The sequence below is a fragment of the Scyliorhinus canicula genome, chromosome 7 (genome assembly GCF_902713615.1).
Source record: "Scyliorhinus canicula chromosome 7, sScyCan1.1, whole genome shotgun sequence".
Classification (NCBI taxonomy): domain Eukaryota; kingdom Metazoa; phylum Chordata; class Chondrichthyes; order Carcharhiniformes; family Scyliorhinidae; genus Scyliorhinus; species Scyliorhinus canicula.
The window spans coordinates 48722893-48744009 of record NC_052152.1 but is presented as its reverse complement, the minus strand read 5'-3'; the positions used below and the strand labels follow the sequence as shown (position 1 = coordinate 48744009).

At 48.2% G+C, this 21117-nt stretch overlaps 1 protein-coding gene across 4 annotated transcripts in view; it reads left to right on the top strand.

Moving 5' to 3' along the window:
- The first annotated feature begins 8282 nt into the window (after positions 1-8282).
- The window catches only part of spag17 (sperm associated antigen 17), a 349272-nt gene continuing 336437 nt past the window's right edge, over positions 8283-21117 (top strand). For 3 of the 4 annotated variants that reach the window (XM_038801962.1, XM_038801964.1, XM_038801963.1), the window contains exon 1: positions 8343-8360. The gene's annotated coding sequence lies outside the window, so the exon portion shown is untranslated. Of the gene's footprint in view, positions 8361-21117 lie in introns of all 4 variants that reach the window. The other variant, XM_038801961.1, reaches the window with a different exon arrangement.

Below are 21117 nucleotides of genomic sequence, written 5' to 3'. Positions count from 1 at the left end.
AGCACATATGTAAACCATAACAGGTCTTATATTGAATCAGAATAGGCACTGTGAAAATTGGATCATGATTTACACACACAAACTTACACACAAAACTAAACACATGAAAGATTCCTACCCATTGGTTGTCAAAGCCGACTTGTCTTCATTTTTGAGTGGGTCACAGAGAAACAGATACTGCTCTTGTACAAACAGGAGAAACAGTTTAAAGTATTTGAATTAGGGTCCCCTGGACTCGCAACATGATTTTTGTGGAGCAATAGGATTATGCATGCCATTGGACCCTGGCCTGACCAATGGTCCTCATTAGGACACTAACATGCTGCTCCAAAAACATCGAGGATTTTTCCCTCTGCTATTTTTGCTGGTCCAGGAGTAGACCCTCATGCCCTAAGGTCAGTCCTGCAGGTCATCTCAGTGTAGGAACCAGATCATTTTAAACCCTCCCTGGTGATCGAGCGATCACAAAATGCCCATCTGATGCGAACAGCAATTTGGCTGCATGTTAGTTAGGTTTGACCATGAAGGTGATTTGGGTATCTCAGGTGGCTGGAGCTAGAGAAAAAGAAACAGTCACAAAGGCCCAGATCGAACCAGCAAAGGGCAGTGGGTAAGTATCCATCCCCTCCCCTCCCCCCACCCCTCCATCCCACCCCCAGGACAGGGCAGTGGGTAAGTATCCATCCTCCCCCCCCCCACTCCCACTCCAACTCTCTGACAACCCCTCCATGACCAAATCTCAAACCCATCTCTGGAAGTTTAAACTCTCAGGCAAACTTTTGTTTGCTGCCTGTCGACAGTTGCTTAGAACAGAAAGAACCAGCTGTCCATTGGGTGGGAACATTATACCAGATGGCAGAAATCAGCAGCAACAGAAGCCAAACTTACCTTAAATGGCACCTTCTGGTAGCAGAAACTTTTCCCATTGTCTTCTCCTGGCAGGAAACCAACAAAAGCTTCATAGATCAAAGTTAAAATTGCAGTTATTGTCCAATGATGTAATTGGACCATGATTTCCAGCTAGCTTCATGTATAGGCGGCACGGTAGCACAGTGGTTAGCACTGTTGCTTAACAGCGCCAGCGACCCGGGTTCGATTCCCGGCTTGGGTCACTGTCGGTGTGGAGCCTGCACATTCTCCCTATGTCTGTGTGCGTTTCCTCTGGGTGCTCCAGTTTCCTCCCGCAAGTCCTGAAAGACGTGCTGTTAGGTGAATTGTACGTTCTGAATTCTCCCTTTGTGTACCCGAACAGGTGCTGTAGTGTGGCAACCAGGGGATTTTCACAGTAACTTAATTGCAGTGTTAATGTAAGCCTACTTGTGACATAATAAAGATTATTATTATATTTTTGTTATTATTAACCACCTGCTCAGAAAACCAGGTTAAAACTGGTGGGTGAGATCCATGCCAGACTTGGCAGCTAAGTCACCTGGCTGATTTTAACTGGTCATTCGTCTGGTTTGTGCCAGGATGGTAGGATTAAAGTTGCCTCTGGAGGAACTCATACACATAGACACGCAGAAACATACACCGCCATGAACTCACAATCACAAGGATACACATTCAGATTGTTGACATAACGTCTCACAATTACATGGCCCAAAGGTTTTATTGAAATATGTGAAACACCACTTTTGTGCACACCAAAGACTGCTTGCAACCAGCCATCCGAGCAGGTCTGCTGTGTCCGATTGCTGATTTAATGCCAATTGATATTGATAGCTCTGTGCTGCCATTTCATGCTTATTACAATTAGGTTACGACTGAGCTAAACTTATATGTATGTATATATATTTGCATTCATAGTATAATTTGCCTTGATGGACTAAACTTTACTTGTGCATACATCATTGAGAATAATGGGCGTGATTCTCCGCACCCAGGAGAAATTGTGAAGCTGGCGTCAAAAACGGGCGGGTTTGACGCCAGCCTCCGCCTCCCCGACCGGGAACCGATTCTGGTCCCCGGTCGGGGCTAGCATCCCGCGGCCGTGAACCCCGGCATCGCGGGCTTAACGAATTTCGTTAAGCCCGCTAGCCAGAGTTAGCGACGGCTGACATGTCAGATGACGTCAGCCGCGCATGCGCGGATTGGACGACTCCAACCCGCGTATGCGCAGATGACATCATCACGCATTTGCGTGAAACCCGCGCATCCACGGGCCGGTATGCCCCTCAGCCACCCCGCGAATGGATACAGCGGGGCGGCGGAAGGATAAAGAGTGCGCGGGGTAAGTACCCGCTGCCCGCGATCGGTGCCCATGGCACCCTCGGCACGGCCGTGGTACTGCCGTGCCAATCGGTGCCATGGTTCCCCAGATTGGGACTTTACGGCCGTTTTTACGAACGGTCAGACCAGGTGTGTTTGACATTCATAAAAATGGTCGTAAAGGTCTTGGAATTCGGCCCATCGGCCAGCTGAGAATCGCTGCTCGCCGTAAAAAAACAGCGGGCAGCGATTCATGTCGGGAGGCGGGCGTGGGGGGGGGGGGAGAATAGCGGGAGGGCGTCGGACCAGCGTGGACGTAAAAATTTACGCCGCCCGCTATTCTCCGCACCGTCGTGAGTGCGGAGAATTGCGCCCAATGAGTCAATTGCAAAGGGTCTTGCAAAGAACCCAGTGATGGTGTCATTCTTTTTCCTCAATTTAGGAGTTGGTTATTTTGCTCCCTCCATCTTCACAACGTCAAAGCAAAATACCGAGGATGCTAGAAATCCGAAATAAAAACAGAAAATGCTGGAAAAATGCAGCGGGTTTGGCAGCATCTGTCGAGTGAGAAACGGAGTTAATGTTTCGAAGTGAAGAGTCATGGGGACTTGAAACGTTTACTCTGTTGCTCTCGCCACGGATGCTGCCAGGCCTGCTGAGCTTTTTTCAGCATTTTCTGTTTTCATTTCACAAAGTCAAGTTTGATTTTTATAATTCAAATTACCTCAGAATTAGGATGGATAGTGAATCCATATTGCATCACTAGTGACCGTGAATGCTTCCCTTTAATACCACTTGGCCTTTTCAGGCAATGACTGTTAGCTCTCAACTCAACATTAATGGCATGACATACCCTTTGAATATGCACATGGATACATGCATTTTGGCAGCAATCATTATCAGCAGCAAGCACTTCACCACATAACTCGCCAAGAGGCAGGGCATCATTGATTATGCATAGTCAACAATCAGTAAATGATTAGAAAGGCACATTTAATGATTTTGCTATGGGTATTCAACTCATAGCTTCTGATTCCTTTTTGAAAAAATATATTTAGCGTACCCAATTCATTTTTTCCAATTAAGGGACAATTTAGCGTGGCCAATCCACCTCCCCTGCACATCTTTGGGTTGTGGGGGTGAAACCCATGCAGACACGTGGACAATGTGCAAAGTCCACACGGACAGTGACCCAGAGCCGGTGCTGAACCTGGGACCTCAGCGCCATAAGGCAGCAGTGCTAACCACTGTGCCACCATGCTGTTCTAGCTTCTGTTTCCTTTTAACATAAAATATACCTAATATACAAGTTAGGCTTCAGAATTTTACACGTATGATAGGTGTGCCTGATCTGTGCTAACAGTACACTAGATAGTGTGTGCTTTAGATCTCGGTACAAACTTCAGCTGGAGATCAGTGCAAGTCACACCTCTAGTGATATGGTTGTGTTGTAATTCACCGAATGACCACTAGGAGACCCCTCAGACTGGGTGGAAGCTGAAGGGACAGGTTACTTGTGGTTGTTCTTCCTGTTACTCAGCTGTAGTTTTGTACATAGTTTACCCACAGTTAATGTTAATAAATCATTTATAGCTTTAGCTACATGTGTTCTTGTAATATAACATTTAACATATACATGTGTTCTTGTAATATAACATTTAACATATATATAACATTTAACATATAACATATAACATATATAACATGGGTCCCAGGTTCGATTCCCGGCTGGGTCACTGTCTGTGCGGAGTCTGCACGTCCTCCCCGTGTGTGCGTGGGTTTCCTCCGGGTGCTCCGGTTTCCTCCCACAGTCCAAAGATGTGCGGGTTAGGTGGATTGGCCATGCTAAATTGCCCGTAGTGTCCTTAAAAACTAAGGGGGGGGGTTGTTGGGTTACGGGTATAGGTGGATACGTGGGTTTGAGTAGGGTGATCATTGCTCGGCACAACATCGAGGGCCGAAGGGCCTGTTCTGTGCTGTACTGTTCTATGTTCTATGTTCTATGTTCTATAAATCCGGCCATCCGACAAGAACATTACATGGTACCAGGGTTGGGTGGTATTAAACACTGAGAAAAAACTATCAGCCTGCCACGAGGTGCACAGAGATTTAAAGATTTTGCAGGCTACCAGAATGAACCACATGGAGTCATTGAAGACACTAATGAGTCTCAGATTTCATGGTAATGTTAACAGCAACTGGCATGTTTAAAATAACAATTTAATCTGTTTCTTACTGCAGTAAATTTAGAAGATCAATCAAATTTGCGTACTGTAGCGATGCTCCTAATAGTGGCTGGGCCTAAAACAATTGTTGTGTCTAATACGTTTAAATTTGCAAACGATGAAGGTAGTAAAATTTTTAATGAAATAATTCAAAGATTTGTTGCCCATTGGAGTTCAGAAAGAATGAAATTTATGAACGCTATGTGTTTAGATCACGTTTACAGCAGACATGGGAGTCCTCGTCCTGGGATCCATTGCATTGCATTGCATTTGTCTACCGGATGGAGGGGGATAGAACATAAGGGGAGGTAGCACAGGGTGTCCTTAAATGTGGATCATCTGTTATTTAATATTACGGACCCAGGCTGCACATGGTGCAGTGGTTAGCACTGGGACTACGGCGCTGAGGACCCGGGTTCGAATCCCGGCCCTGAATCACTATCCATGTGGAGTTTGCACATTCTCCCTGTGTCTGTGTCGGCTTCACCCCCATAACCCAAAGATGTGCAGGTTAGGTGGTTTGGCCACGCTAAATTGCCCCTTAATTGGAAAAAAAATAATTAGGTACACTAAATTTATAATAAAAAAAGAAAAAATATATATTACTGACCCTCTCTCCAACATGGGGGAGATAATGGAGCTGCTCAGAAAGTTTGGCTCCCTTTTGGGGTACAAGCCAAATCTGGGAAAGAGACTCCTCAGGTTTGTAGGATGTTTTTACAAAGTGATTGGAGTTGGGGGTGGGGGGTGGGGTTTGGCACTACCCAATCTTTTATGCAATTACTGGGCGGCAAATAATGATCAGGTGAGGGGGTGGTTCAAAGATCTGGACACCATATGGGGGTGGATGTGTAGGGCCGAGTCTGAGGGCCCTGGTCACCTCCTTTTTCCCTGCTAGATTCTAGTCTAGCCCGTGGTGATAGCCACTTTGAGGATTTGGAATCAGTTTAAACAGCATTTTAATCTGGGCTCCATGTCTCTGTTGGCTCCGATTCGCAGAAACCTTTGTGCCAGCTGGCTTCGATTCATCGTTTAGGGCATGGGAGAGGGAGGGGTTGGGATGTTCAGAGACATGTTTCTGGAGGGTATGTTCGCCAGCCTGGATGAGTTGTTAGAGAAGTTCCAGCTCCCAAAGGTGAATGTATTTAGGTGCTTTCAGGTGCATGATTTTGTCCATAAAGAACTACCTTAATTTCCTCTGGTCTCATCACCTTCGCTTATGATCATGTTCTGTCTGTGGCTGCGTTAGGGGAGGGTAAGATTTCGGACGTTTATGAGCAGATGTTGGTGACAGAGCAGACGCCGTTGGAGGAGGTAAAGAGGAAGTGGGAAGATGAGCTGGGTTTGGTCTTTGAGGGGGTAGTATGGAGTGAGGCTCTTCACAGGGTCAACATCCTCTTGTGTGAGGTTAAGCCTGATCCAGTTACAGGTGGGGCATGGAGTGCACCTTACTAGGGCACCTATGAGTGGGTTCTTCTTGGCAGCATGGTGGCACAGTGGTTAGCACTGGGACTGCAGCACTGAAGACCCGGGTTCGAATCCCAGCCCTGGGTCACTATCCTTGTGGCGTTTGCACATTCTCCCCGTGTTTGCGTGGGTTTCACTCCCACAACCTGAAAGATGTGCAGCTGAGGTGGATTGCCCATGCTAAATTGCCCCTTAATTAGAAAAATAAATAATTGGGTACTTTAAACTTTAAAAAAATGAGTGGGTCTTCTTGAGAGTGGAGGATAAGTGTGAATAGTGCTCTAGGGGGCCAGCAAATCACAAGCACATGTTTTGGTCTTGCCTCAAGCTTCTCAGTTTCTAGTCCCCTTTTTCGATACAATGCGAGGGATTTTTGGCATTCAGCTGGAGCTGTGCCCCTTGGTTTCTATTTTTGGAGTATCGGACTCACCGGTGGTGCAGACAGGGATAAAGGGAAACATCTTAGCCTTCACCCCGCTTATAGCCCAGAGGCGAGTTCTGCTTGGGTGGAGGTCCCCATTACCGCCTAGGGCCTCAGCTTGGTTGGGGGACCAGATGGAATTTTTGCACCAATAAAAGATTAAGTATACCATGAGGAAGGTCGATGGGAATGTTCTACTGGAGGTGACAGCCTTTCATCTCCTTTTCCAGGGAAGTGGTCACTGTCAGCCTCTGGGGTGTGGTCATCTTTTTAGTTGGGTTTAGGGTTTTGTTTTCTTTATGGGGGGTGAGGAGGGCTTGTGGGGATTGGGCGGGTGCATTTTGGGAATAACATGGGTTTGGGGTTGATTGTATTGTTGTGTTTGTTGTAATGAAAATTTTGTTTGAATAATAATAAAAATATTTTTAACAAAGTGATATGGGGGAAGGCAGGATTAGGCTATTGAGTTGGATGATCAGCCATGGTCACAATGAATGGCGAAGCAGGCTCGAAGGGCCAATTAGCCACTGCCTGCTCCTAGCATAAATGCTTCACAGCTCCAGGGTCCCAGGTTCGATTCCCGGCTGGGTCACTGTCTGTGTGGAGTCTGCACGTCCTCCCCCTGTGTGCGTGGGTTTCCTCCGGGTGCTCCGGTTTCCTCCCACAGTCCAAAGATGTGCGGGTTAGGTGGATTGGCCATGCTAAATTGCCCGTAGTGTCCTAATAAAAGTAAGATTAAGGGGGGGGAGTTGTTGGGTTACGGGTATAGGGTGGATACGTGGGTTTGAGTAGGGTGATCATGGCTCGGCACAACGTTGAGGGCTGAAGGGCCTGTTCTGTGCTGTACTGTTCTATGTTCTATCTATTTCTATGATTCTATTGCACTATTTTCTGGCCAACCACCCTATCTTGCTCCATTGGTCATTCAAATTGCCCATACCCTAACTCGCACCAGGTCCCTACGCTTTCAGGCCTACATTGGCTCCTGGTGTGACAATGTTCTGATTTTAAAATTTGTATCACTGTTTTGAAATCCCTCTATGACTTTGCCCATCTCTATCTCTTTAACCTCCACCAGCCCTACAACAGAGTTCTCTGTGTCCCTTAATCCTGGCCTTGCATATCCCTGATTTCCATTGCTGGACCATTGGCAGCTGTGTTTTTGAAGAATTCTCTTCCTAAACAACTCACTCCTGTTTTAAATCACTCCATAAAATCTACAGAAGATCCAGCTTTCCATCGTGTCTTAATATCTGTTTAGCACAGGGCTAAATCGCTGGCTTTGAAAGCAGACCAATGCAGGCCAGCAGCACGGTTCGATTCCCATAACAGCCTCCCCAAACAAGTGCCGGAATGTGGCGACTAGGGGCTTTTCACAGTAACTTAATTGAAGCCTACTGGTGACAATAAGCAATTTTCATTTTATAATGCTCTTCATGACCATAGGATTGTCTCAGATGCTTTGCAGCTAATGAAGGATTATTGAAGTGTGATCACAATCATGTTGCTGTATTTATTCTGTCTGGATGGCTGACTCACATGTTTCCAGCCCCACAGACACAATGCTTTGAACAGGGAAATATTTCATTGTTCAGAACTTTCTCCGTGTAATATATCCTGCTCGCCGCTGGGGGGCGCGGCTCGGCGGCTGGAAACCGGCGGAGAGCGAGCGGCCGCCGGGTGGCGCTGCGGGCGGAGGACCGCGCCGCTGGCGGCCTTTACACCGAGAGTCTGATTGACAGCGAGAGGCAGGACTGAGAGCGAAAGGCGGGGCTCAGAGCGGGAGGCGGGACTGAGAGCAGGGGGCGGGGCTGTGAGCAGGGGACGGAGCTGAGAGCGGGAGGCGGGGCTGAGAGCATGGGCGGGGCTGATAGCCGGGGCGGGTCTGAGAGCAGGGGGCGGAGCTGAGAGCAGGGGGCGGAGCTGAGAGCGGGAGGCGGGGCTGAGAGCAGGAGGCGGGGCTGAGAGTGGGTTGTTATGATGGTTGCCGGGGTAACTGAAACAGCCAAACAGCGAGAGTGAGGAGTAGCCGAGAAGAGGTAGGGAGAGACCGCAGAGAGGGAGACATGGGGGGGGGTCGTGCAGCTTGGGGAAGAACGGGGGCTATGAAGGACAGAGTGGTGGGGGCTGGGGGGAGAGAAGTGGTGAAAGGTCACCCAGGGAAGGTGGGGGTGGTGCTGGTGCTGCGACTGGATCAATAATCCAGACGTTTTGACATGGCGGACACATCACCTGAGGGTTCCCAGACATGCGCGCACATTAAAGGAATGTGTTTCCTTCTTAGGAAATACAGATGAATGGTTGTTCTTCATAATCTTTATTATTGTCACAAAGTAGTCTTACATTAACACCGCAATGAAGTTACTGTGAAAAGCCCCTAGTCGCCACATTCCAGCACCTGTTCGGGTACACGGAGGGAGAATTCAGAATGCCCAATTCACCCAACAGTACGGCTTTAGGGAGTTGTGGGAGGAAACCGGAGCACCCGGAGGAAACCCACCCAGACATGGGGAGAACGTGCAGACTCCGCACAGGCAGTGACCCAAGCCGGGAATCGAAACTGGGGACTCTGGCACTGTGAAGCAACAGTGTTAAAGTGACCACTATGCTACCGTGCCGCCCCACGCTTCAGCCTTAATGATTATCAGGTTGTCAGGTCTGTTGCAGTTGTATGTTGGAATTTTAAACACTTTCCGGAAGCAAAAGCTAATGAAATCCAACTGGCATAGATATCCTATTTTGAAATAGTTGTTTGTTTGGAGGACATTACAAAGTATCAACACATTTTGTAATTTGGGGCAGAATTTTATGTGCACTATTCAGAAGGCTATTCCTCCCGCTTTAGCGGGGAGGGCGGTGGCACAGCGATATTGTCGCTGGACTAGTAATCCAGACACCCAGGATAATGATCTGGGGTCCTGGGCCCGAATCCCACCATGGCAGGTGGTAGAATTTAGATTTCAATAGAATATTTGGAATTAAAAGTCCATGAAACCATAGTCCATTGTTGTAAAAATCCATCTGGTTCACTTCATGTCCTTTATGGAAGGAAATCTGTCGTCCTTACCTGGCATTTGACTACACGTGATTCCAGATCTGCACCAATGTGCTTGACTCTGAATGCCCTCTGAAATGGCCAAGCAAACTACTCAGTCGTATCCAATCGCTACAAAACACGGAAAAGGGATGAAACTGGCCAGACCATGCGGCATGGACCCAGGCTCTGGAAATGACAACGGCAAACTGAGCCCTGTCAACCCTGCAAAATCCTCCTTTCTAACATCTGGGGGCTGGTGTCAAAGTTGGAGAGCTGTCTCACAGATGAGTCAAGCAACAGCCGTATCATACCGTATACACAATGTCCCAGACATCACGATCACCATTCTTGGATTAGTCCTGTCTCACCAGCAAGACAGACCCAGCAGAGATGGTGGCACAGTGGTATACAGTCGGGAGGGAGTTGCCCTGGGAGTCCTCAGCATCGACTCTGGACCCCATAAAGTCTCATGGCTTCAGGTTAAACTTGGGCAAGGAAACCTCTTGCTGATTACCGCGTACCATCCATCATCAGCTGATGAATGAAAAATGAAAATCGCTTATTGTCACGAGTAGGCTTCAATGAAGTTACTGTGAAAAGCCCCTAGTCGCCACATTCCGGCGCCTGTTCGTGGAGGCTGTTACGGGAATCAAACCGTGCTAACAGCCCCTGTACTCCAGTACTCCACCATGTTGAACACCACTTGGAGGAAGCACTGAGGGTGACAAGGGCGCAAACTATACTCTGGGTGGGGGACTTCAATGTCCTTCACCAAGAGTGGCTCAGTAGTACCACCACAGACTGAGTTGGCCAGGTCCTAAAGGACATAGCTGCCATACTGGGACTGCAGCAGGTGTGAGGGAACAACAAGAGGGAAAAAGAGACTTGACCTCATCCTCACCAACCTGCCTGCTGCAGATGCATCTGTCCATGATAGTATTGGTAGAAGTGACCACTGCTCAGTCCTTGAATTCAAATTTCACCATCTGTCATGGTGGATTCGAACCTAGGTATCCAGAACATTGCCTTTGGTCTCTGGATCACTAATCCAGTGACAATACCGTTACGCCACTGCCGTCCAGCCAACTGTCTTGTAGATTCTTCCTTTCAGTTTCAGCTGCAGTCTTCTATCACATAACTCTCCACTGCACTTTTTCCAATTACTCCCAACAAGAGCTAATCCATTGCTTTACTTGCATTTCTATACTTTGCACTTCTGCCAGCATGATCACAGAATCATAGAATTTACAGTGCAGAAGGAGGCCATTCGGCCCATCAAGTCGGCACTGGCTCTTGGAAAGAGCACACTACTTAAGCCCACACCTCCACCCTATCCCCGTGTCCCAGTCACCCACCTACCCTTTTTGGACACGCTGGGCAATTTATCATGGCTAATCCACCTAACTTGCACATCTTTGGACTGTGGGAAGAAATCGGAGCACCCGGAGGAAACCCACGCAGACACGGGGAGAACATTAAACTCCACGCAGGCAGTGATCCAAGCCGGGAATTGAACCTGGGAGCCTGGAGCTGTGAAACAACTGTGCTAATCACTGTGCTGCTTTGCTGCCCGTGCTGATCATAGGTACCTGAAACTACTTACTTTCTCCAAGTCTTAACCTATAATCTTTACACCTTCACTTTGATCCTGTTCCCTAAGATCAAACTGGCAGTCCATAAATTGGGTATTTATACTCTGGCCTACTGACCTTCATGTCTCTGCCTTCTTGTGCTTTTCTCCAGTTCTCCAGATACTCAGTCATGTTCTCAATATCCCTTCCACATAGCTCAATCCCATCTACAAACATCGTTGGCCATGGAGCTTCCTGTCTCACTTGCTCAGTTAGAACATATACGACAATCAGGAAGCAGAGGGGGCTCAAAGTCAATCCTTGGTGCAATCCAACTTTGGCTTTGAAATTCTCACTCTCCCCGACACTGCTTGTTACTTTTATCTGCCATTCCTCCTACATGTCCTGTAACAGTTGTACGTACTTCTCGGGCAATTCTAGCACATCTCCAGACTTCCACCCCAGGCACCCAGTCGTAAGCCTTCTCTAGATCGCTAAATACAAATTTCATGTTGCATTGGATTTTGATATTTCATGTATATTATATAGTTCCTGATATTTCTCATCACTCTCTCAAAACAGAATTGGCTTAGATATTGGTGCTTCTTTCAGGCATGACTCTGAACTGACCTTCATGGATTCCCACTATTTTTCTCAGTCTCTGGTCCTTGATTCTATCTAATATCTTGAAGGTATGCGGTAGATGTTTAATTCCTCGGTAGGTTTTGCAATTTTGAATGTTTCCCTTCCTTTTGAATATTTGGACTAAACTACTTTGCCTCCATATCCTTGGGATTTTCTCTCATTTCATAACATAATTGAGTAGCTTGTTGACAGCCTGGTCCCCATATTCACCTGGGCAGGTCCATACTTCCGCTGGTATCTCATCCAGTCCTACAATTTATTTCCCCCCATTCCCTTCCCGTACCAGCCTTCTCGAACAGGTGCAGGAATGTGACGACTCGGGGATTTTCACAGTAACTTCATTTGAAGCCTACTTTTGACAATAAGCGATTTTCATTTCATTCAGTACTGTTCTGAATTCTTCCAGGTAAATGCTAATCATCACTCCTTGTTTTGCAGCTACCACTTCTGTCTTTGTTCTCAGGTTTTCTCCATCCATAAGCCAGTTAAAGTATTGACCCCAGCTCTCTGCGTTTTCATCCTTCTACACGGTTAATCCACCTGCATCCTTTAGTGTATGTATATTTTCCGCAATGTTTGTTAACCTTTCTAAAAAGATATCCTGAAGATATCTTTTTGTTTCCTTTGGTATTCAGGTTTTCATATATTTCTTTCATGAGATTTTTCTCGAACAAACTCTTTCTTTGCATTCCTATTTGCGTTTTTGTACTGTTCTTTATCTTTTAGCCCCGATTGTTCCCACTACTTTAACAGCTCCTTCCTATCTTTTACTGCGTTTTGTGAGTTAAGTCCACCATCTTTTTTCCTCCCGGCCTTTCTCTTTCTGATGATCTTTCACACACTTCTTCACTGATTTTCCCAAACAAGTTTGCCACCGAGTTCCAACGGTCTTCCACGGTGTCTGCTGTAATTTCTCCTATTTCTCTTACCTCTCCCTCCATCTGCTCTCTGAATTTCTCCTCACTTTTGGGCTTCCACCACCTGATGATCTGTCTACACCTTGGCTTCTGCCATTTTGTTCTTTTTCAAACAACTCTGCCATCAGCATTCTAATTTGGCTGGTCAATGTCTCACTTGGGCACAGTAAGAAGTCTTACAACACCAGGTTAAAGTCCAACAGGTTTGTTTCAAACACGAGCTTTCGGAGCTCAGGTGAATCACCTGAGGAAGGAGCTGAGCTCCGAAAGCTCGTGTTTGAAACAAACCTGTTGGACTTTAACCTGGTGTTGTAAGACTTCTTACTGTGCTCGCCCCAGTCCAACACCGGCATCTCCACATCATCACTTGGGCAGACTTTGCAGTTTTTTTTGGCTTCCTTTACATGTTCTTTTCTAATCACGGAGGCGTCCAGTTGGGCTTCCTTACCACTGTTATAGGTTATAAGATGGTTTCTTCTGCATTTTTGGTATTATCAGTTGGTATGACACCAACTCCGGGATGTTGCTTCATCATTTGCCTCTCCAAAATCAAATCCACCATGATAACCTCATTTCCTATTCTTTCTCTCCCACATGTCCATCTAGGTCACCACTATTCTGTCACTCGTTGGTATTGTTTTGAATTATGTTGTCCATCAATTCCCAGAATTCTTCTTTCTCCTTTGGTCCACCCCACCCTGCGATGCATAACAACTAACTCTGCCCCACATTTCACCCCCGGATTTCAAGCTTTATTTTGACCTTGCTGTTAGTAATCCTGTCCACTGCTAGCACCTTATTTTTTTATTTCTGTATTTCCCGGTGGTCAAATTTCTTTCCACTACCAGTTTCTCTGTTTTGCTGCCCTTCCACTGGAGACCAATAATTTGTATTTCTTCTCTCACCATCAGGTCAGATACTTCATTGCTTCTCCCTATCAGGCTATCAGCATATACACTTGTTATTTGGAGTTCGGTAACCTTTTCACCTCCTTCTGGCTTTTTACATTAGCCATCCTTCTGTATTGGATGGTAACCCTTGCTCATTCCTCACAGGGATTGGGCAGGACCCCTGTGCATCGTTTGCATGGTTAGCCCTGTCAAGGGTGCCATTTCCATTCATATCAACCATCATTTGGATTTGGCAGGGGTTTTACAGCTGGATGCCCCTCCTGCTGCTAAATCTCCCGTTTATCCAGGCTGGGGACTGGCACTGATGCACACTGACTTGCCTCCACCAGAGGCCGGATTTCTGACCAGTAATGTCTATTGTTGAAAATAATTCCGGGGGCCTCACGGTAGCATGGTGGTTAGCATCAATGCTTCACAGCTCCAGGGTCCCAGGTTCGATTCCCGGCTGGGTCACTGTCTGTGTGGAGTCTGCACGTCCTCCCTGTGTGTGCGTGGGTTTCCTCCGGGTGCTCCGGTTTCCTCCCACAGTCCAAAGATGTGCGGGTTAGGTGGATTGGCCATGCTAAATTGCCCGTAGTGTAAGGTTAATGGGGGGATTGTTGGGTTACGGGTATACGGGTTACGTGGGTTTAAAGTAGGGTGATCATTGTTCGGCACAACATTGAGGGCTGAAGGGCCTGTTCTGTGCTGTACTGTTCTATGTTCTATGTTCTAATTCTATCAGTAATGAATATAGAAACAAATCAAATGACAGATATCTTCACATCCTTGTGAACCACAGGCGTGGTTCCAGGGGATTGGAGAATAGCCAATGTTATTCCCTTGTTTCAGAAAGGAAGCAAGGGCAATCCAGCAAATTATAGGCTGGTGAGACTGACATCAGTGGGGAAACTTTTGGAAAAGATACCGAGGGACAGGATGTATGCTCATTTGGAGGAAAATGGACTCGTTACTGACAGGCAACATGGTTTTGTACGGGGAGGTCATGTTTCGCCAACTTGATTGAGTTTTTTGAAGAGGTGACAAATAAAATTATTGAGGGAAGGGCTGTGGATGTAGTTTATGTGGTCTTTAATAAGGCGCTTGACAAGGTCTCCCATAACAGACTGATACAAAAACTAAAATCACATGGGATTCGGGGTGGGCTGGCTAGATTCATACAGAACTGGCTTGGTTATAGAAGACAGAGAGGAGTGGCGGAAGAGTGTTTTTCAGAATGAGATCTGTAGCTAATGATTTTCCGAAGGGATCAGTGCTGGGACCTCTGTTGTTTGTAGTATATATAAATGATCTGGAGGAAGATGTGAATGGTCTGATTAGTAAGTTTGTGGATGACAGAAAGATTGGCGGAGTTGCTGATAGTGCTGAGAATTATCAGAGGATACAATAGTATATAGATAGATTGGAGACTTGGGCAGAGAAATGGCGGATGGAATTTAATCCGGACAAATGCAAGGTGATGCATTTTGGAGGATCAAATCTAGGTATGAATTATGCTGTAAATGGCAGAACACTGAGGAACATTAACATACAGAGGGATCTGGGCGTGCATGTTCACAGTTCCTGAAAAGTGGCAACAGAGATGGCCAAGGTGATTAAGAAGTCATACGGCATGCTTGCCTTCATCAGCCAGGGCATTGAATACAAGAGTTGGGAAATCATGTTGCAGCTATATAAAACCTTGGTTAGGCTGCATTTGTAGTATCGCGTGCATTTCTGGTCACCACATTATCAGAAGGAAGTAGAAGCTTTGGAGAGAATGCAAAAAGGTTCACCAGGATGTTGCCTGGACTCGAGGGTGTTGGGTATGAGGAGAGGTTGAATAATCTAGGATTGTTTGCACTGGAAAGACGGAGGGTGAAGGGAGATCTGATAGAGGTCTACAAAATTATGACAGGCATAGGCAGGGTGGATAGTCAGAGGCTTTTTCCAAGGGTGGAAGTGTCAATTACAGGAGGCACAGGTTCAAGGTGAGAGGGGGAAAGTTTAAGGGAGATGTGCGAGGTAAGTATTTCACGCAGTGAGTGGTGGGTGCCTGGAATGCGTTGCCAGAGGATGTGGTGGAAGCAGGCACATTAGCAACATTTAAGAGGTATCTGGATGGGTACATGAATCGGGAGGAAATAAAGGGTTACGGACCGAATAAGGGCAGAAGATTTGTTTTTTAGTTGGGGCATCATGATCGGCACAGGCTTGGAGGGCAGAAGAGTCTGTTCCTGTGCTGCACTTTTCTTTGTTCTTTTTACCATGTATAATTTTTTAAAATATACAAAATACAAAAGGACGACCCACTGTCCGAGACTAATCTTTTCTACAGATGGGACAAATAGAACATAGAACAGTACAGCACAGAACAGGCCCTTCGGCCCTCAATGTTGTGCCGAGCCATGATCACCCTACTCAACCCACGTATCCACCCTATACCCGTAACCCAACAACCCCTCCCTTAACCTTACTTTTTAGGACACTACGGGCAATTTAGCATGGCCAATCCACCTAACCCGCACATCTTTGGACTGTGGGAGGAAACCGGAGCACCCGGAGGAAACCCACGCACAAAGGGGGAGGACGTGCAGACTCCACACAGACAGTGATCCAGCCGGGAATCGAACCTGGGACCCTGGAGCTGTGAAGCATTTATGCTAACCACCATGCTACCCTGCTGCCCCAATGTTCATGTACATCTTGTCCTGGCTTCACACAGTAACTGCAGCAGGCGAGAGAGGAAAATTGTGTGGGTAGCTCCTTGATACCAGTTTTTGTTCTGTGATTTCCTGCTAGCAGTGAACAGTACATGTGGCTACATTGTATTGACAAACAGGACAGGAACTTGTTATTTGTGTCATGGCTACACTAGAAATGTTCGTGCATCCAATTGTGCATTATTGTTAAGGAAATGTGATATACCTTCAATTCACTGAGAGGCAGTGAGAACGAGTGAACAGTAGGCTTTATTAGTCATGAACTTCCCAAGCCATAACCAGTATTACAGATGAATGCCGCCCACAGGAGGCCGGCCTAGATATGGCCCCGGTGTGGGTGGAGTCAGACGCGGAGCCATACAGTACAGTACCTGGAAGCAGTTCATATGACGGGTGAAAACAGAACTAGGGGGCATAGCCTCAAAATAAGGGGAAGTAGATTAAGGACTGTGTTTAGGGGGAACTTCTTCACCCTGGGAATTCTTGCCCAGTGAAACAGTAGAGGCTCCATCATTAAATGTTTTTAAAATAAAGATTGATAGTTTTTTGAGGAATAAAGAGATTAAGGGTTATGGTGTTCAGGCCAGAAAGTGGAGCTGAGTCCACAAAAGATCAGCCATGATCTCATTGAATTAAGGAGCAGGCTCGAGGGGCCAGATGGCCTACTCCTGCCCCTAGTTCTTATGTTCTTATATCACCACTTCCAGGTCATAGGTCACAGGTTATGGTATTATGCATGCATTATGGTGAATACATTCACCACATTCACCCGCTGTTAAAAAAATCAAGTCCAGCGGGGGTGATGTGGGGTCATTACATATTCAGTCTATCTGGAGGCCGGATCGTTCTCTTCGACCTCCGCTGCTCTGGCGGTGCGGCGGGCACAGTTGTTGCAGGTGGTGACTCCAGGGGCGTTGTCTCTGGAGCTTGAGCCTCAGTCTGGGGTGTCGGAGACGGATGGGGTGCGGGGGTAGGGAGGGGGGTGATGGGTGGCGGCAGTGTCGGCGCGGGACAATACAGGAGACCCAGGGGAGCGTACGGGGCACTGTCGGTGGCGGCGGGAAGTGGGGAGGGGGGGATGTAGGCGGGGGGGGGGTGCGTTTGCGGGGGAACCAGCTGGCGCCAGGTCCCATAGGGAGACCGTATCTTGCCGTCCGTCCTGGTGCACGATGTAAGCATACTGGGGGTTAGCATGGAACAGCTGGACCCTCTTCACCAGGGGGTCGGTCTTATTTCTCCTCATCTGCCTCCAGGGAAGGACTGGTCCTGGAGTTTTCTGCCAGGATGGAAGCGAGACCCCGGAAATGGACTTCCTGGGGAAGATAAACAAACGATCGTGAGAGGTCTCGTTCGTGGACGTGCAGAGGAGTGATCTGATGGAGTGGAGGGCATCAGAGAGGACCTCCTGTCAGCGGGGGATTGGGAGACTTCTAGACCTAAGGGCCAGAAGAATGGCCTTCCATACCGTCGCGTTCTCCCTCTCCACTTGCCCGTTTCCCTGCGGGTTATAGCTGGTAGTCCTGCTCGAGGCGATGCCTATGTTGAGCAGGTACTGATGTAGCTCATTTCTCATGAACGATGTACCCCGGTCGCTGTGGACATAGTGAGGGAAACCGAACAGTGTGAAGATGCTGTGCAGTGCCTTTATTACGGTGGCTGAGGTCATGTCGGGGCAGGGGACGGCGAAGGGGAAGCGGGAGTACTCATCGATGACAGTGAGGGAAGTATATATTCCAGTTGGTGGAGGGGAAGGGCCCTTTGAAGTCGATGCTTAGACGCTCAAAGGGCCGGGAGGCCTTTACCAGGCGGGCCTTGTCTGGCCGGTAGAAGTGCGGTTTGCACTCCGTGCATTCTTGGCAGTCCCTTGTCATGGCCTTGACCTCCTCGGTGGAGAAGGGCAGATTGCGGGCCTTAATGAAGTGGGTAAGGCGGGTGACAGAGGTCATTGTGGATAGCTCAAAGTCGGTTATCTTGCACGCTGGCACATGTGCCACGGGGACAGGGCATCTGGGGGCTCGTTGAGCTTCCCAGGACGATACTTGATATTGTAATTGTAGGTGGAGAGTTCGCTCCTCCACCTCAAGATTTTATCATTTTTTTATCTCGCCCCGTTGTGCGTTGTCAAACATGAAGGCTACCTATCGTTGGCTGGTGACGAGGGTGAACCTCCTATCGGCTAGGTAGTGCCTCCACTGCCGCACGGCATCCACTGTGGCTTGTACTTCCTTCTCGAACGAGGGGTGTTGAATTTTGGAAGCGTGGAAGGTCTTGGAAAAGAATGCTACTGGCCTGCCCGCCTGGTTGAGTGTGGCGGCCAGTGCGACATCTGACGCATTGCTCTCTACCTGAAAAGGGATGGACTCATCCACCATGTGCATTGTGGCCTTGGTGATGTGGGCCTTGATGCGGCTGAAGGCCGCGCAGGCCTCATCCGTTAGGGGAAAAGTGGTTGTTTGAATAAGTGGGCGGACTTTGTCCGCATAGTTGGGAACCCACTGGGTGTAGTGGGAGAACAGCCCCAGGCTCCTGGTGGCGATGAGCTTACAGTCAGGGGTGAGATTCGCAAAGAGTGAAGGGGGGGAGACGTTGAGGGTCGCGAGGCTGCACACCGTGTGGGGGGGCAAGGGTTCGCCGAACTGTAGGGTCAGGCTTCGATGGTTACATTGAAAATCCAATCCAAGCTGTAGGGGTGCGCAGAGGTGGGGGAGGACGTAGAGCTTAAAACGAGCGTACTCTGCGTCCTGCATCACGCGATTGGCAATACAGTACCCCCAGATCTGAACCGAATGAGACCCGGACGCAAGGGAGTTTGTTTGAGAGGCTGGGTAGGTGTGGAGGGAACAGCTCCTTTCCGTGTCGGGGGGCAAAGCTCTCCGTGCTCCCAGAGTCGAAAAGACAGGGGGTCTCGTGCCCGTTGACCCTGACGACCATCATGGAGCTCTACAGCTGTTTTGGCTGCGAGTGGGCGAGGGTGACTGTGCCCAGCTTCGGGTAGTCTGTGTGGTCGGTGGAGTCACAAGATGGCGGCCCCCATGAGTCGCACGTGTCGGTCGGTGTTGGGTCTGGCGGCCAAGATGGCGGCCTCCACGAGTCGCATGATGCCGATGACGCATCTGACGGGAGCATTCCGGGCAGGCACGCAGCCGCATTGCGGGGTCTTTGGGGCTGCGAGTCCATGGGTCGACCTGGTGTGTTTTCGATTTCTGGGCCTTAGGTCGGCCCAGACAGACTCTGGCGAAGTGCCCCTTTTTCCCACAGTCGCTGCACGTTGCTGTACGGTGTGGGCAGCGCTGCCGGGGGTGTGGACCGTGGCTGCAGAAATAGCACTGCGGTTCCCCGGGCTGGGCTGGCAGACACGCGGCACAGGCCTGCGAGGTAGTCAGGTCCAACAGGGGCCGCGGCCAGGGTGTCCACGAGGGGTTCGCCAGGCCCACAGGGAACGCGCTGAGGTTCTGGTAGGCCACCTCTAGCGAGGTCGCTAGCTTTACCGTGTCCAGCAGCACGGAAGTCCAGTTTTCCAACAGGCGCTGCCTGATATATTTCGAGCGGACCCCCACCACGTAGGTATCGCAGATCTGTGAGTTCTTATGGTCCTCCGCCATCATATCTCGATAGCAGCAGTTCCTCACGAGTGGGGTCAGGGTTTCGAGATACTCGTCCAGCGATTCTCCGGCACGTTGACGGCGAATACTGAGGAGGTGTCTGGCGAACACCTCATTTACGGGCTTCACGAAGTGTGCCTTGAGAGTTGTGACCGCCGCCTCATACATGGCCGCTTTCTCGATCATTACTGAGAATCGATGGCTCACCCGAGCGTGGAGGAGTCGCAGCTTGAGAGTCTCTGTGGGAGGCGTTGTGGAGGAGTCGAGATAAGCATCGAAGCCAATGTTCGAATATTTCCTTGGCTTCGGATGAGCGGTCATCGAGTTCGAGCCTGTCTGGCTTTAGAGCGGCTTCCATAGTGCTGTCTATGACTAATAAATTGATATACCTTCAATTCACTGAGAGGCAGTGAGAACGAGTGAACAGTAGGCTTTATTAGTCATGAACTTGCCTAGCCAGAGTTAGTAGTACAGATGAATGCCGCCCACAGGAGGCCGGCCTATATATGGTCCCGGTGTGGGTGGAGCCAGAGGCGGAGCCATACCGGGGTTACAGTATAGTATCTGGAAGCAGTTCATATCACCACTTCCAGGTCATAGGTCACAGGTTACGGTTCCATGCATGCATTATGGTGAATACATTCACTACAAAATGGAAGAGAGATTTAAACTTGATATGGCCACATTGCCTTGTGCCCTTCAACTGATTGCGCATGTGGTATGACAGGAGGTTTAAAACATTTTTAAAAGAAGTCAAATTATTTTATTTCTGCATAGTTTGTCATCAAAGAAACAGATGTTACCGACAACCGTTTTCCTCTCCAAACCCCGTGCCACCACCATTTCAGACAAGTGCAACAAATCATTGGGACATAGTCACGTCCAAGCTTCCTCTTCAAGGCAAACAACATGCTAACTTGGACATAATCACCATTTACTTTTCATCACTGAGTCAAAATATTGGCTGCACCACGGTAACCGCAGCATTTATAGAACATTCACCACCGTTTACACAGGGAAAATGGAGGCACTGGAGATGTAGGACTTGCCAATGCCAAGAATGAATAAATAAAACTTATAAAATCAATTCAGTTCACGGGCATTTAGTTGTTGAAGATGATATTTACACTTTTATCTTGGACCTATCAGCAACACCTGAGGATATTGTGAAAGTGACTCTTTTATGAGTAATGAGTGATTTGTTTTAAAAGTGTAATTGTAAACCACTGCTTGATGTGTGCAGTGGATAATTAGTCAGTTTACAGCACCACCTAGTGGCAGAGTACAGTAACTCTTGGCTCAGGCTATTCAAGGGTACAACCAGCAATAAACATTTGCAGGAAAGAGGAACGCGATTCTCCGAATCTGCGCCGGGTCAGAGAATCGCCCGCGGCGCGGGAAATTGCCGCCA